A 14247-nucleotide genomic window follows, 5' to 3' on the forward strand; every position below is an offset into this window, starting at 1 on the left:
ACTACTCCTCCACGGCCTGGGTGCCCCTCTGCTCCCCTTCCCCGTCCCACTTCTCCAGGGGCATCTAGACTTCTCCCCTGCTGGTGCCCCAGGCTCACCCCTGCTGCAGCCTCCATTCTGGCGCAAGGGCAGTCTTCCTCCCGCCCTGCCCTGAGCTTTCCAGAGGCGCCCCCACCCCACTGCCCCCCTCCACCCTCACCCGCCAGTCATGGCACCGACCACACGGAATGACCGAGGTCTGCTCCCGGGGTCCATCAACCCCGCCGCCTGCGAGCGGTCAAGTCGGGTCTTACTCGCCTTGGCGACCCGGCCCCCAGCACAGTAAACCTGAGAGACCAAGAGGATCTGGCGAGGGGACGCACAGCACCCCCTGGCGGGCACCACCGCCTGCCGTCCCTGCTCCTATGGCCAGCCACTGAGACCAAGACCGGTTAGAGGCCTCCCGAAAGGCAGCCCTGGCGCGTGCGTCTTGGAGCCTCGGGCTGACAGCAGTCCGCACCTGCTTCGGTTCCAGGCCACTGCCTGCCTTCGTTCGGTGCGCACCCTGCTGGGCACCGTCTCCGTGCCCCTCCTCACAAACATGCTGGACACACACACACAAGATACACACACAATGACGAGGCTTAGTCCCGCCCTCATGACATTAGTAATAACCCAGCCGAAGAACCCTGCACATTCTGGGGGGCCAGGAGTACATTGTGGAAGGCAGCACGCTGCACACAAGTCCATTTTGAACAAAGCAAGGGATTTGGTTTTGCAGTATGTCTGATGTCATTGTGATTGTAATTGTGCAGTTAAAGAGTTCTCCTCCTAAATCTTGACAGAGATCATTTAAAAAAAATGTTAAGGTTTTATTTATTTTTTGAGAGGGGGGAGGGGCAGAGTAGAGGGAGACACAGAATCCGAAGCAGACTCCAGGCTCTGAGCTGTCGGCACAGAGCCCGACACAGGGGTGGAACTCATGGACAGCGAGGTCATGACCTGAGCCGAAGTCAGACGCTCAGCCGACTGAGCCGCCCAGGCGCCCCGAGATTAAATGATCACTGTGCGAAGCAGCCCAGACATCTCCAGTGAGATTTGCCTTAGCTGAAACGTTACCAGAAACTGATCAAACTAAATGAAAAACTAGATGTATTCTGCTTCTATATATCCATTTGTATATTGATAGATTATTTTTAAGTTGTATTTATTTATTTTGAGAGAGAGAGTACAATGAAGGAGGGGCATGGGGGGGGAGAGGGAGAGGGAGAGGGAGAGGGAGAGGGAGAGGGAGAGAGAGAGAGAGAGAGAGAGAGAGAGAATCCCAAGCAGGCTCTGCGCTGTCAGCACAGAGCCTAATGCGGGGCTTGAACTCACAACCCTGGGATCGTGACCTGAGCTGAAATCCAGAGACAGGCACTCAACCGACTGAGCCACCCAGGCGCCCCACCCCTATCGATAGGTTGTTTAAAAGGTAGCAAGTACAGTATTGTCCATTTAAGATTATAAACAACTAGGTAACAATAAAATGAGGCTCACAATTTTTAAAAATTTAATAAAAACTCTGGGTTTCAACTTTCTTATCGCTTAATGGAAACGGCTGCCCTATTTCACGTGTTTCCTAGAGCAATCCTTCTCAGCCAGGGGTGACTTCACCTCCATGGAATTTTGCTATGTCTGGAGACATTTTTGGTGGTCACAGCCAAGGGGGGGGGGGGAAGTGCTACCAAGGTGGGTAGAGGGTAGGGACGCCGCTAACCGTCCTACAAGGCACAGGACGGTCCCCAACACAAATGATTGTCCAGCCCCGAATGTCACTCGTGCCCAGGCTGAAAAACCGCCCTGGTGGATTACCTAGTTTGAAGGCACGCGGCAAAGTAAGAGGCCTGATGTTTCAGTGACTTGTTTCACTTTGCGTTGTTTGGTAAGGCGGGCGCAGGGTAAACATTCAAAGTTCACAAACAGTGAAAAGTAACTCTTCCTCCCAAAGCTGCTCCCTGGTCCCTCAGTGCTCCTTCCCAGGGCCCGAGTCTGACTGAGTTTCTCACGAGTCCTTCCAGGAAATGTGTCCGCAGACAACACAGCGACGTTTCACACGCACGGCAGCACACGTCTCGCTCTGTCCGCTCCTGGCTTTTTTTACTTAACAGCGCAGCTTAGAGATGGTTCCATGGCCCGGCTTGTGAATCTGCCCCAGCCTTGAATGGGCTCCCCGCACATGGGATGCAGACCGGAACGAATTCCACCGGGGCCGGAAACCTTGCTTTACCCGTTGATGTATTGTAAGCACCAGTGTTTTGCTGAGACTGTCCTCTGTGCATTAGGGCGACGATGTCTGTAAGAAAAGTCCGGCACCGGCGTTGCTGTTGACGGCGTGTGCATTTGGAACTTCGACAGATAGGTGTTGCCAAACTAAAGACACTATTTACGGTGGGTTCCTTCCCCCCACCACGCCCCCCGAGCAAACTGCGAGAGTTACAAAAATAATTTTAAATCCTAGTGTAGGGGGCAGATTGTTAAACAAGAATGCCCCCCAAAAGCCCCCTCAGAGGGTCAGGAACTGGGCCAAGAGCTGGCCTTGGGAATGCCTGAGACGGCTGACTGGGAGGGGAAGCTGAGCCCACAGGCCTGACTGGCCGTTGTTCTGGAAGCCCTGGAGACCCGGGTGTCCTCAGCGTAGCCCCATCTCTGAAGCATGGTGGCCTTCACCTGCGAACCCCGGGGGCCCTGGAGGGCGGTCCACCCGTGGAGCCCTGAGCCATCGTCAGCTGGACAGAGGCCAGGTGTGACACGGAAGGAGCAGTGAATCCCGCTATGCCTCCCCTGCCATGGCTCGCGTCATCGTCCTCCCCAAGTGAAGCAGGGTCACCACCGTCGTCATACAGGCAGAGAAGCCGCCGCGTGCACGGGCTGCCATCTGCCGAAGGTCCCAGATGTGGAGGCATCAGGGGCCGGACAGGCCTGCCTGCGGCACCCGGGTCCCTGACCACGGCGCACCCCAGTCCCCAGATGGCCAGTCCGGGCTTGTCCTCAAAGGGTCTGTGCTGCGGCTCCTGCTTCAGGAACCGTCTCTGTCACACGCTCACTGCACGGGAAACGGGCCTCCTCCCTGCGCCCGGGCTTCCATTTACCAGCGCCTCCCAAGGGCCGGTGCCCAGAGCGGTGCCGACTCCGGAGGGACCCCGGTGACAGCCGCTGTGCTGTCGCCTGTGGTCAGCTCTCGCCTTGGCCCCAAGCCCGGGAGCCCCCAGAGAGCCAGGGCCAGGTGTCAGGGGCTGGCGTCCCCCAGGACCCCGGGAGGGGCCGCTGCCTGCTAGTCTAAGCAGCTCTGGAAGTGAGCTGCGCACCCAGCCTGAGCCCACAGCCGGCCTCGCTCGGGGCTCTCACCGCCTCGTCACCTCCGCGATTTCTTCTCGGTGAATTGCCTTTGCCTTCTCTGCCGTGGCCTCCCTTCAGCAATGGCCGCTCTGTATCCCTGTGTCTGGAAATAACTGGAAAACTTTTAACGCTCTTCTGTTGCCTTATACCGAGGGCCCGGGAGCTCATTTATCCTTTAACATTTTTCATGCATTTTATTAACGTTTGTAAAGGAAATATTTGTTTCAACATTTAAAAACCAGCATCTTGGGGCACCTGGGTGGCTTGGTCGGTTAAGCATCCGACTTCGGCTCAGGTCATGATCTCACGGTCCGTGAGTTCGAGCCCCGCGTCGGGCTCTGTGCTGACAGCTCAGAGCCTGCAGCCTGTTTCAGATTCTGTGTCTCCCTCTCTCTCTGCCCCTCCCCCGTTCATGCTCTGTCTCTCTCTGTCCCAAAAATAAATAAACGTTAAAAAAAAAAAAAACCAGCATCTTGGGGCACCTGGTTGGCTCAGTCTCTTGACTTCAGAGTTGTCAGTTCAAGCCCCACGGTGGGTGTCAAGATTACTTTAAAATAAAATCTAGGGGCGCCTGGGTGGCGCAGTCGGTTAAGCGTCCGACTTCAGCCAGGTCACGATCTCGCGGTTCGTGAGTTCAAGCCCCGCGTCAGGCTCTGGGCTGATGGCTCAGAGCCTGGAGCCTGTTTCCGATTCTGTGTCTCCCTCTCTCTCTGCCCCTCCCCCGTTCATGCTCTGTCTCTCTCTGTCCCAAAAATAAATAAACGTTGAAAGTATCAACATTTAAAAAATAAATAAATAAATAAAATAAAATAAAATCTAAAAAAATAAAAAAGAAAGAAAGAAAGAAACCAGAATCTTTGCTGGTAATAAAACCCTGTATAAGATAGATTATATGGGTCGTTTTTCCTTTGCTTTTTTTAAATCAATAAAATCATTTCTCTCCTTCATTTACCCGACAAATAGTCACACGTGCTGCCTGCAGTGGGGCCTAGATGAATAAAAACAGCACGAACCTCATTCTGAAATTGCTCTCGCCAACATTAAAAATGGAGCTGGTTATATAATCGGGGGGTTGGGAACAATACTTTAAAGATGAAATCAACAGCAAAATCTGTAGGGGAGAAAAAGTGAATAGATGTGCCTACATGAAAAGCAAAAGTTCCCCAGATGATCGAACTCCATAAATCCAACATCCACAAAACAGGAGACCGGGAAAGATCAGAGAAACCAGAGAAGACCATTAAGTAAATGACACAAGGACCCTCCTCGGAACGGAAGCACCTAAGCTTCCAGATTGGAAAAGTTTACTGGCACCCGGCGCGGTGGAGAAAACACAAAAAGCTGCACCAGAGCACAACCTCGCTGCGTCCCATGTGCCAACCCCCGGGTACTAAAGAAAGTCATTTCCGGAGTTTCCAGAGAAGGGGCAATGGTCACAAAGACTGCGGTCCAAATGGCACCGGAATCCTGTCCGGCGGCTCCAGAAGGAAGGAGGCCGCCTTCAGAGTTCCGAGGAAGTGGTTTCTGACCTAGTGCTCAGGTCCCCACGCTCCGTCCCTGTTGTTGTTACGGAAGGAAACACAATCAAAGAGATAAACTCAAATCCAAGTGCAAAGGGAGAGCTGTTGCCTCTGAAAAGTGGGCGAATGTTCTGGAGAGACCACGGAGAGCTGCCCAGAATCGGAGGGGCGTACAGCAGGCTCTGGGCGGCGGGGACAGCAAGTCCCCAGCTACCCTGATGGGCCCTGCACCTCCCCCAGGCCCTCCGCCCTGCTCACAGCTGCCGCTCTTATTCCGGAACTAACAGAGGCTCCTCGGAACGTTCTAGTTAACCCTTGAGCAGCCCTACGAGGTGAGCGTTACTCTCCGATTCACGGGCCAGAAAAACGGAGCTTCAGTCACAGGCACGGGGCCATACGGTAACCGAGGAGCAGATTTGAAAGCGGCCGTGTCTGCGCCCCGGGGCCAGGCTCCCACATCGCGCGTTCCCGGCCACAGAGCCCAGGGTGTAGACAAAATCCGCGCGGCGCGTCAACACCGGAGAAATGCTCGCCCTCCCCGAAAGTACAGGAACGCAGACCCCGGCACGCGGCGCACGTCTCACCCGCCACGTTGGCAAAGGTTTTGGGGTTTTCCTGATTAATTTGCACATAGAGCCAAGTAATTCACGGTCACGGAGTAAAGAGGCAAGTGGTGCTACAGACACAGATGTGGAAACCCCACCGCCCCCGGCGCACGCACACCGCCCGCGCACGCACTCCGCGCACACACAGTACAGGCACACCGCGCGCGCACACCGCGCTCGCACACGCACGCCCTGTGGGAGGAGGGGATGCGTTTGGAAGGCGTCCCTGAGCTAGGCCTGTTCGTGGCCTTGGCCTACTGCCCCCTGCTTCCCAGCCGCACTTCCTGCGGGCTCCCCAGGGCCCCCGGGGGCCTTGTCGCCGAGAGCTTCCTAGCACCGCAGAGCAGAACAGGGCCCTGGGAGGACAAGGAGGACCCGGAGGGGCTGCCGGGCAAGAACCCAGAAGGCCCCATGCCCGTGACCCCACCACCTGAAACCGCTCTGCGGGGAATGATCCCAATGGTCACCTCACTTGTGGAAAACGATCTATGGAAGCGCTATTTTTTCATTACAGTAACAATAATCAAGACTTTTTTTTTTTAATTTTTTCAATGTTTCTTCATTTTTTTTTTTAATTTTTTTTTCAACGTTTATTTATTTTTGGGACAGAGAGAGACAGAGCATGAACGGGGGAGGGGCAGAGAGAGAGGGAGACACAGAATCGGAAACAGGCCCCAGGCTCTGAGCCATCAGCCCAGAGCCTGACGCGGGGCTCGAACTCACAGACCGCGAGATCGTGATCTGGCTAAAGTCAGAGGCTTAACGACTGCGCCACCCAGGCGCCCCAAGGGACTGTGTTTAGAAAAGAAATTTGGGGCGCCTGAGTGGCTCAGTCAGTTAAGCCTCTGACTTCGGCTCAGGTCATGAGTCTCATGGCTTATGGTCTGAGCCCCCAGATGGGCTTGGTGCTGACAGCTCAGAGCCTGGAGCTGCTTCAAATTCTGTGTCTCCCTCGCTCTCTCTTCCCCTCCCCACTCATGCTCTGTCTCTTTCCCTCTCTCAAAAATAAATAAACGTTAAAAAAAATTTTAAAGGAAAGAACACGAAATGTACGCCCAGCCTGCACCCCTCTCCCCCTGCAACTGCTTCCTCTGGCTTTCATGCCGCGGTCCTTTGCTGACCCCGTGTCCTGCTCTGCTTCTTGATGCGGGTGCTGGTTGCATGGGTGTGTTTGGCCTGTGAAAATCCATCGTCTGTATACTTGTGACACGTGGGCATGTGTGTGGACGTTGCGTTTCATTTAGAAGGTTGGCTTGGGGCGGGGGGAAGCCCGGGTGACTCAGTCAGTTGAGTGCCTGACTCTTGATTTCAGCTCAGGTCATGATGCCAGGGTCACGGGATGGAGCCCCACACCAGGCTCCCCACTGAGCATGGATCCTGCTTAAGACTCTCTCTCCCTCTCTCTCTCTCTCTCTCTCTCTCTGTGCCCCTTTTTCCTGCTTGTGCCCTCTCCCAAAAATATATATATCTATTTATCCCAGGGTGATGAGGGAGCGACCTCAGGTGGGGTGGGGCTTGGGGATAAAGGCAGTGTGAGTGGTCAGGGAGGACTTCTCAGAGGAGGCAACATGTGACCTGAGACCTGCGGGATAAGAAAGAGCCAGTCTTGGCACCAACTGGGTACAGCACCCCAAGCAGAGGGCCTGGCAAGTGCAAGAACAGGTTTGGTGCTCTGGAACCAAGCAGAGGCTGGTATAGCTGACTCTCAGCACAGAGCGGGTGGGGTTAGAGGGCGAGATCAGGAGAGGAGAGCAGGCACCAGGCCAGACCAGGCCTCGTAGCCAGGTGAGGCGTGAGGCGTCAGTTCTGAATGGGACGGGAGGTCACGGAGGGTTTCGGCCGGGGGCTTGCTGTGATCTGACTCGCCTTCCGAACGCAGAGGGGAGAAGGGATCCAGCCTGTCTCTGAGTATGAGACTACAAGGGGCCTCCCCATCTTACAGGGGAGAGAACAGGGACCGGAGAGGACTAGTCACTTGCCCCAAATCACACAGCAAGTTAGTGGCCAGGGGAGAGACTAGAAGCCAGGTCCCCCAACGTGCAGCGACACCTCCCACGAGAGGAAGAAGACCCGAGGCCCCCGGGGTCCCCTGGAAGGAAACCCTGTGAAAGTATGGTCTGATTCTGCAAACTTTCTATCCGATTACTAGTTCCCCCAGGCACTGGCCCAGACTAGAGCTGGGTAACTGGGTTCATTTTCCCTTTTCTGACCACCGGGCAGAGAATCCCATTTGTTGCTTATTCTCCTTCTCCTAGGCAAGGGAGGCAGAGCCCTGGAAGCAGGTCTGGCTGTGGGGACTGACGGGGGACAGGAGACATGAGGAAAACCACCCGCCGGCTCCTGGTGGCAGCCTTGCAGGGGCTCCTGGTGAAGGCAGGGAGGAAGGAAAGAGCTCTTGAGGGTGGGAGCTCCAGACTAGGGCCAGTGGGGGACTGTCCACCACAGAGAAGAGCCTGTGAACAATGGAAAGGAGGAGGAGGGGGGGAGGAGGAGGGGAGAAGAGGAGGAGGAGGAGGGAGAAGGGGAGGGAGGAGGGGGAAGGGAAGGAGAGTAGGTAGAAGGGAGGAGGGGGGAGGAGGGGGGGAGGAGGAGGGGAGAAGAGGAGGAGGAGGAGGGAGAAGGGGAGGGAGGAGGGAGAAGGGGAGGGAGGAGGGGGAAGGGAAGGAGAGTAGGGAGGAGGGGGAGGAGGGAGAGGAGGGAGGAGGGGAGGGGGGAGGGAGGAGGGGGGAGGGAGGAGGGGGGAGGGAGGAGGGAAGCGGCATGGAGGTGGGGAGCAAGGCCCCATAGCAGCCAAATGTAAGGCATTTACCCCAGTGGCTCTGCTAATTCTCCCATAACCCTGGCAAGGACTTATCCTCCTTTCCAGAGGGTCAAGGTTAATCGGTTAATCCCAGGACACACAGCTGGTCAGCGACACAAAGGGGACTATGGGCTTCTCCCCCGGGGGCCCTCCCATTCTTCAGCCCATCCCAGCTTCCTGGAGCCTCCCGCCTGGTCACTCACTGCCTTATGTGGCTGTTTTGTTTGTCGCCCACTCCCTCCTATGAGCTCGTCGTCTGGTTACCTGTCAGCTCCGCTCCGGGTGCGCTGCTGCCCCGCTAGTGCTCAGCCAGGTGCTCTGGGCGCTGAAGGCGCGCACTGCATACCTTGGGACGTAAAGAAGGGGGTGGTTGAGGGAAGGCTTTTCCGTCGGAGCAGGTGGCTCTCGAGCTGAGGCCTGAATGCTGAGAAGGGGCCGCGGGAAAACCCAAAGAAGGGCCGAGATGGATGTGTTCGAGGAAGGTCAGGCTAGTGTGACTGGAGTGAAGCGAGCCAGCTTCAGAGCGGCAGGAGACAAGGCCTAGGAAGTGGGCAGGCCGAACAGAGATTGTCGACGCTGGCATACACTGGAATTGCTTGGGGCATCTTTAAAAATACCAGGCCTCGGATTCTACCCCAGACTTCTGGGGTGTGGAATTCGTTTATCGATTTTTATTTAAGCCCTGGTTGAGGGTCTCTGTCGTGAGGCCTTGTAAGTCAAAGCAGGAAATCTAGATTTTACCCTAATTGCAAGAGGAAGCCACTGGAGTGCGCTAAGCCAAGGGAGTATGGTGATCAGCTCACAGCCACCTCCTCTGAGAAGCCTTGCCTGCTTTCCCCGGCTTTGGGCCCCTGCTGCGAGCAAGCTCGGCAGGGCGCCGCCCGCGAGTCAACCGTCGGTTCTCCTACCCTGGCTGCCCCTGGCTTGGTCACCTCTCAGTGTCCAGCCGAGGTGCGTCAGGCCTGCTGGCCTTGGGGACGAGGTCCCGGGCGCGTGAACAGACCAAAATGGGGTTGGGGACCGGGGGTGCCCAGAGCTGCCGTGCGGAGTTAGCACCTTTACCTGGAGAGGGGTGTTCGAGCGCGCTGGGCTGAAGGCGGAGGGACGCAGGGGCACGCACGTGTCGGTTCCCGCGCCCGAGGCCTCTCGCGAGGAGTCTCGGAGGAGCGGCCAATAGAAACACGTCCTGGATGCTCTGGGGGCGGGCTTGGCTGCCGCCGGCCAATCGCGTCTCGGCACGTGCGGCGGCGGGTCCGCCGCGGGAGCGGCGGGCGGAGCGGGTCACTGGGCGGGCGGCGGGCTGGGATCCCGCCGTCAGGCTGCGCTTCCGCACGCTGGCTGCGCCCTGACACCTCGGGGGCGGCGGACCACAGCCCGGACGGCCCGCCGGTGGCGCGGCAGACGGCTTGCCCTGTGTCAGGTGCGGACGGTGCCCGTCAGCTCAGTGAACGGGGTGCGTGACCGCACGTGGCCCTCTCGGGCTCTGCTCCAGGGGAGGCGGACGCGGTTTCTTCCGCGCTCTGCCCGCCCGTGTCGCCTGCTCCCGGCCACGCGGCCAGCGTGGGGGCGGACGCCTGCGTCCGCGACGTTTCCCTGACGCCGGGCCCGCTGGCTGCCCTCCGTGGTTTGCTGGAGTTCACGGTCTTCGTGCTGCCGCGGGCCACGTTGGGCGCCTGCTGCTGCTGCCGCCGCCCCTGAGCGGGTCTGTGTGCTGCCGGCCCTCGGGCCCTGCCGGCTGCCCGGTGGAGCCCCCACGCCCCGGAGGTGCTGACCAAGCTGACTGCAGAGCCCCCCACCCCCACCCCTTCCCCGGCTCCGCGTGCCCTGCCCACTCCCAACAGCTGCCTCAGCCCGCTGCCCTGCTGTCTGCGGCGCCCCGAATTCTGCCCGGGCCCCAGCAGCCGCACCTCCAAGCAGGCCTGAACCCCGAGAAACGCCCGTCTCAGTAAGAGAGTGTCAGGACTGAGAGTGATGGGGCAGAGTATCGTTTAGAGGGAGTGATGACGTCAAGAAGCAGTGTCTAGTTTCAGGGCCGGTGTTCTGAGGTCTCCCAGGAGGGCCGTGGATTTTACTCACGGCTGAGAGCTCCCCAAGAACCTGTGTGACCCGGGGGTGATGAGTCCCTTCCTGCCCCGCCTCGGTGTCCTCGGTCATCCAAGAAGACTCGAGAACCCCACCAGGCCTGACACTTGGGTCTCCTGCCACAGCGTCTGTGCACAGTGTCCTCCACTCCCACTCCTCGCCTATTAAAGGATGTACTCCAGCCCCCCACTTACGTGACCCCTTTATGCGTATCAGAAGCCTTGATGGCTGGAGGTTCTGAGCTCTCATCCAGGAAGCCTGCCTGCTACATGTCCTGTCTGGACCCTGGGCTGCTCTGACCGATCTGCGTCACCAATTCAGCAGAGCGCTGGCTGTTGCAGGAAAAAGGGGCAGCAGGCAGAAGGGCTGAGGTGGACATAACGGAGAGGGAGCAGCAGAGGGGGCATAGCAGTGGCCTGGGTGGCCACAGAGGGTCCAACTGTGACCTGCGGGAGAGGAGTCTCGGGAAGTAGATTTTGATCCCTAGTTATGACAGACCTTTCCCATTTTTGAGCACCTTAGAGTCATCAGGTAGTGAGCTCCCTGTCCTTGGAGGTATCCCAGCAGATGCTAGATGGTCCCAAAGATGCAGACAGAGTGAGGCACCACATGGGGGTGTGGAGTTGCGGGACGATGGATGATTTCAGCAAGCTCTTTAGCCTCGACAGGGGGTGCGTATCTTCAGTATTTGCTTAGAGTAGACCTTAGGTGGGGGGATCAGCACCCCTGCTCCCCACAATCGGCCCCAAAGGCAAATCAAACTCCCTTCTCTGGTAGCCAGCAGCTGATTCTCATACTGATGCAGGGCCTCTGTAAAGCATTCCCAGTACACATCACCCGACAGGAGGGGGTCAGAGCTCGGAGCTCTAGCTTTGCACCCTTGCAAAGACCTGTTCGTACATTTCATGCCTGGTGCTTCCTATGGAGGAAGGCTTGATGCTTGAACGTAGAAAAACCCATTCCTCCTCACGGGGTCCAGGCCGGGAGCCCACCAGCCTTGGGTTAGCCTAGATGTCCACGTGTCCTACCCGAGCTGGTGCCCCACAGAATGCTACCATTCCTTTAAAGCACCACGATTCGGGATAATCTTAGTGCCTCAGAGAACTTGTCCACTTACAAAGAAATACGTGTTTGGAAAGTAAAGCATCGCAATGGTTCATTGGTAGCACCAAACCGTGATTGTTTCACTTGGTGTTAGTTTTATAAAAAAAAATTTTTTTATTATTTATTTTTAAGGGAGAGACAGAGCACGAGTGGGGGAGGGGCAGAGAGAGAGGGAGACACAGAGTCGCAAGCAGGCTCCAGGCTCCAAGCTGTCAGCACAGAGGCCGATGTAGGGCTCAAACTCATGGACCATGAGGTCACGACCTGAGCCGAAGTCGGACGCTCAGCTGACTGAGCCACCCAGGCACCCCGGTGTTAATTTTAAAAGTGGGTCTTTGCAGCTCATTTCTCCCTTGTGTACAGGGGAATGTTTTGTGGGAGCAGCAGGATGGAGAAGGCACCCCTACTGTGGTCTCTACCTGTCTTCCTGTAGCCCAGGCCCCAGGTGTCCACGGGACCCACCCTGGGAGCTAACGTGGAACACAGGGTACTTTCCCAAGGGAACATGACACTGGGAGTCACAAGTGCTCTAAATCAGAAGTAATAGCTTATGATGTAGAGCTTGAGGGCAATGGTCATTTCTACAATCATTCTGTTTAAAGAATATCATAAGAAGTTACACTCACCAGTCCATAAATACCATACTGGGATACTGACCAAGGTGTGGGAGGGAAAGACATTCAACTTGGAGTCAGCTTGGTCAGAGGCCCCTGCTCTGTGCTGCTGAGTGACCCTGACCAAGTCACGTTCCCTCTCTGAGCCCGTTTCTTACTCCATGAAATGAAGGGGTTAATAATTCAGTGATTAATTTGTATGCCCTCTGTGTTCTTTTCTAATTGCTCTTCACATGCAAACTATCTTTAGGGTCATTTCTTGACACAAGGCACAGATCCTGGGGCACCCAAGAGGCTCTGTCAGTGAAACATCCAACATTTGATTTCAGCTCAGATCATGATCTCGTGGTTCATGAGATCGAGCCCTGCGTCCAGCTCTGTGCTGAAGGCATGAAACCTGCTTGGGATTCGCTCTCTCCCTCTCTCTGCCTTCCCCTGAGCACTCTCTCTCTCTCTCTCTCTCTCAAAGTAAATAAACATTAAAAAAACAAAACAGAGATCCTATACATTATCACAGTTCACTTGACTCCCAGTTCTTGTGAACTGTTTCCTTTATGGAGGCTAGGGGACTTTTACTGGCTCTGGTCATAGGAGGTGAGGTTGCTCGCCCAGAAACGGGCTGTGGGTCTCAAGGAGGTACTGGCAGTCACGGCCTGAGCCCAGCTCTAAGCCGGCACTCAGGAGGCTTCTCTGGGAACGGCCTTGCATGTGGAAACGGGCCCCTGGTGTGGTCCAGAAAAACAGCCACCGGTCAAGGGCGCAGCGGCAGGGACCCGCGCCTGGGGCGGAGGGGACGGCGCACTCTGAGAAGGGAATGGTCAGTGGACGCAGATGAGAGGGCACAGAAGCGCAGCCCACGCGAGATTCCCGAAGGAAGGAGCAAACTCGAGGCCTGTGGGGCAGGAAGAGCAGTGAGCTGGCAGTGACCGCACACGTACGAAGGAGGCGGATAAATGCTCGGAGAGGACAGATTGGTGAGAACTTATGTCCTAGACACAGAGGTGCGGAGGAGGCAACAGGTCTGAGGGAATGGAGGCCAGGCTGAGCGGTGTCAGGTGCTACAGTGGGGGGGTGGGCAGGGGGTGGTGGCCTGAGTGGCCATGGGTGCATCTGATGGTGTCCTTCATCCTGGTGTGTGCACGTCCCCCCAGTGGCGTATAGGGAGAGGCTGAGGGGGCCCTCAAGCTCCCGGAGCCCCTCCAAGGAGGTGAAGGTGTAAGGCCGTCAACTTTGTTGACAGGGAGAAGGGGTGGCTGGAAGAGGCCCTCCGGCTTGCACAGGTGGCCCACTGCCCTGCGGCCTCTGCCGAACCCCCGCCACGCTTCCCTGCACCCCTGACCCCCAGCCGCACAGCCCAGCTGGTCTAGGGGTCCCCCAGACGCTGGCACCTTGTCTTTTCCCCCTCAGGATGGTGGGGGGGGGCAGCGGAGCCCTCTCCCATCACCTGCACGGAGGCTTCCAGATGCTGGGACCCCCGCCAGAAGTGTTCTAGACCCTGCCACGATGCCAGCCTATGCCCTGCAGAAGCTTCTGGGACCCCCCGCGTGTGTCCTGAGCCCTGCCTCTGCCTCCGTTTTGGCTTTTGGTGGTCCGTGGGGCTGGCCGGCCCCCCTGCAGCGCCTCTGGCCCGCCTTGGGGGACAAGGACCAGGCCTGTCGTGGCCCTCCACACACTGCTCCGCCCTCGGAGGATGGCACACTGCATGCTAAGTACGGTTTTCTTTCTTCTCCACGATTATAAACTGTAAATACCTGTGTTCGGTGGTCACTCGTATGGCTTATACAGTGGGCCCTCAGTAAGTGTCTGCTGGATGAACGAACACAGCTGCGTGCGTCCTCACTGTCCTGGCCGCCTGCACATCACGCGGTCTCTGGTCCCCTTCACCCTTCTCTTCGCCCGAGCAGGGTTCCCTGGACCCCCTCCCCAAGTTCCAGAGACAGCTCCTGAAATGCAGGCTGCGGTGGGGCCAGGCCAGCTGGCAGGGGCCTCGTCCGGGCCTCCGCTTCACGCAGCCCAGGACACTCCCTCCTCTGTTTGTCAGCACCCTCGGGACCCAAATCACACCGTGCTCACTCCACGGAGGAGCACCCTGCGGCTGCCGGAGGGCAGTGTCACACCGTCCCGGCCCACCAGCCGTCCGTCCGGGCCTCTAATCCGAGTTGTGA

Source organism: Prionailurus bengalensis, chromosome B3 (assembly GCF_016509475.1).
Source record: "Prionailurus bengalensis isolate Pbe53 chromosome B3, Fcat_Pben_1.1_paternal_pri, whole genome shotgun sequence".
NCBI lineage: Eukaryota > Metazoa > Chordata > Mammalia > Carnivora > Felidae > Prionailurus > Prionailurus bengalensis.